We start from the raw sequence: 3,511 nt of genomic DNA, 5'->3' as shown, positions 1-3,511 counted from the left end.
CTTAATAATATTTTTATTATGAGCGTTGTTAGTCAGAAGATTTTACAGTTTAAAGGAAGTCCATATTAATACTCTATTTCAACAGGTTATACCTAGTTCCTGGTGTCCTAATGCTAATGTCTGTGAATAAAACAATGCTTTGCAAAATACCCATAATGATGAAGCACAATAAGCAGTTCTACTCACCCTGCCAAAACACCCTGTTCAGAGCCTGAACGTGAACTCAGAGCGCTCGTTTTGAGTGCCTGTCTCTTTAAATGCAAAATGAGACAATCCACCCCACTCCTCCGGGAGGTGTGCCGACGTTCCAGCCCGCTCAGCTACCCATGACAACAGCTGAACGTGAAACTTTGGGAGACACGTGCTGTTGGAGGAAACTTTCCGGTCCAACCTTTATGAACAGAGTCAGACCCTGAACAAGAGGAGCTAGAGAGAAGTTGTTCAGTGTAGACTGCAACAAGACGTTTCTGAATGGTGAGTTATGAGCTTTATTTGACTTTTTTCCTCTTAAAAAATTGTATGGTTGGTACGTCGGGTTAAATACGGTCGCGTGACTAAAGTTTGTTTGTAACTTGTTTTTAAAAATCTTAGATTTCTGTAGTTGAGTAAACATAAGTAGCCATGCTATTCCCGTTTACACGAGTACATGTAACAGGTCCGCCAATATTAGCTACGAGTGGGAACACAGCACTCGTGTTTCATTCTCAGCTACGCCGTAAAAACGTTACATCATTATTCTGTCCGACATTAACGTTACTATCCACAGCCACCACTGAGCCGCTTTTCACACGTGTGCTAATTGTACAACCCTAGGTGTGAAACGAGGGATGTAGTGGAGGTAGGGTGATACCCCACAGTAAATGCTGTTTACCCCGTTTTTACCTGTGTTCAACATAATGCAATAATTCCAATTAATAAGGTCAACATCGTTGCATAAGCGTGACCTGTCCGTTATTGTAACAACATATTCAAATAAAAAACTATAACTGATATCTTTCCCTTTTTTTTGCTTGGTTTAGGTGTACTTGTGAGAATTGCACATCAATGCCTACAGTGCCAGAGAATGTCTTGCTGCAAGGAGATATCCCACAGGTAGTACATGGATGCTAGTTGAATGAAAATATAAATATTCAGTCCATTTTATCTGTCATGAAACGTCACTTACCACTTTTCAAAATTTACAGGTTGAAAGAAGACTAAATCAGCTTCAAAACCACCCTTCCTGCATGGTAGACACCGCTGGCCCTCGAACCCAAGTGTGTTTAAATTCACTGCAGAATGCCACGTGAACATCTACAAGAAGCAAAAGACTGACGGTCCTTTACGTCTGAGGGGAATAGAACAGTAAGTTTATTTTGCCATATTAAATTCTGTTTAATTGTAATAAAAATATCCCATAAAACAATTTCCATTCTTTCCCCTTTGTTACAGTTGCGTACTTTTCTTGTAAAGGCAGTTTGATAAATTGTTAAAATGTTCATATCAAAACACTATAAAAGATTAATTTCGCACCAATCAACTTGCAATAACATAATTTATTAAGCAATATTAAACTCGGTCCAACACCAACTTGCTGCTAATAAATGGTGTATTGCATTTCCGATATTGTGCAGGAATTTTCTTGTCCAGGAAGTACTTGGATACTCCATTCCACTCTACAAACCTGTGTCTTATGCTGACCAATAAAATGTTTATGTCCACTATATCCAAAACACTGAAAGTAAAAAAACTGCTTATACAGTTTTATTTTTATAATACATAGTACAGCAAACAACACACAATTGTCAATAAAATAAGTAATCAAAATATAAAGAATAAAAAAAATATGGTAAATCATAAATATGTCCAAATATAAATGTAAATGTATAACTAAATAGTCCACTCTGTTTCACCGTTAACAGATTCTTGGCTGTTAGGGCTTTGTGAGCTGTTTGTGGGGGGTTTTCCTGGGCTGAACAGTTTAGTGTGGCAACCCTGCCCAGCTGTGTGGTGCTGCTTATAAGGACGGAGTTCCCCCCGACGCTCAAGGCCATCTACGTGAGGGTTCAGACCGGCTTGACTGAACTCGTCAACGTATCCGTCTTAATCACCTCTGCTTCCTTGTCCGGCCTTTTCGAACCCCTGCGCAGAGATCCTCAGAACCTCATCTGTGATGGAACGCAGGGTCAGGAAAACTTTCTCCAAACACCAGATCACAAGATTTCATCCACTGTAATCTGGCAAAAAAGAAAAAAAAGTAAAATATTGTGTTTCTTTTATAGTGTTTATTATTTATTAAAAACCATATAAAAGTCCATAGAACACTGGTTAAATTTATTTTTTTATAATTTATTATTTTATTTATTTTACAAATATTTAATAATGGCTGTTTATTTTTCAGTTGTGATTTTCAATAAAAAGGTTTAAAACCTTTACGGGAGGTTGGTTCCCTCGCTTCCACTGGCTTTGTTCCTCTTATTGAAACATTAAATATTGATTAATATTATTTCCCGTCTTCCAGTTCTGTGAGTGGCTGAAGTCGCTGATTCGGGACCAGCGTAACGTCCTGCTGACGGCGCTGCTGAGTCTGCTGTCCATGGCGTTATTGGGAATATCCCCCAGCACCGCCCTGCCCACCCTCCTCCATCCCCTTCACCCTGTGGATGGCGAGCTAGAAGCTTTGGGGACGACGTTCAGCATTTTGAGCCTCACCGCTGTTCGATGCCGTCATGTTGGAAGACTGACAGACAGGAAGTAGTCGTCTGCAAACATGTTTGTAGTTAATGACTGTCGCACTGTAGTTTTACTACTAATGACGCCCTTCCTAAGTCCCGCCCCTTTTTTGTGATTACGAGCCAATCAGAGGCAGAGGAGGGCGGGTCATGACTTCGCCACCCTGGGAAAAAAAATTCTATGTGCTTAGCTAGTCTACGATGAAAACATAACATTTTGAAGCGACATATTCTGTGTACAGTCACATCTTAAGTTAAATCACTAATGTTAACAAACTGCTAGCTAACTAGATAGCTAATCTACATCAATCGTAGCTAACTTGCTAATTTACATAAATAGTAAGCTAGTTAGCTCACGTTTTGCTAATGTTAGCTAACTTAAAATGTGACTGTATATAAATGTCTCTTTTATTTTTTTAACCATCTCTAAATGTCTTTTTGACATAGATTAGCTTAGCACGTAGCATATCTAAGTACAGGAAGTTGACCGAGGTTTGCTCGACTGTTATTGGAGCACAGAGCAAAAGGGGCGGGGCTTAGGAAGGGTCAATAACAGTTCAGTAGCTCTTAACTGCTGCATTGTCAACTCACCAACTAGTACCACCCACATTGTTTGATTGACAGGTGACTTTTTGGAGTCGAAGAGCGCTTAGCAACAAAGACAACTTAACAGTTTTTTTTTCGCCTCTAAATTAAAGAAACCAAAGATCGTTTAATAATAACTGCGTTTTACTGAAGCTGCAGGTTTTGTTTGGAGGAATTAAAGTGATGTTTTTGTTTTTGTTGTCTTCCAAAATGGC

This window comes from Morone saxatilis, unplaced genomic scaffold, assembly GCF_004916995.1.
Source record: "Morone saxatilis isolate NCDOM2014 unplaced genomic scaffold, NCSU_SB_2.0 Contig4, whole genome shotgun sequence".
NCBI lineage: Eukaryota > Metazoa > Chordata > Actinopteri > Moronidae > Morone > Morone saxatilis.
The sequence above is the reverse complement of the archived record's forward strand: the minus strand, read 5'-3'. Positions refer to the sequence as shown.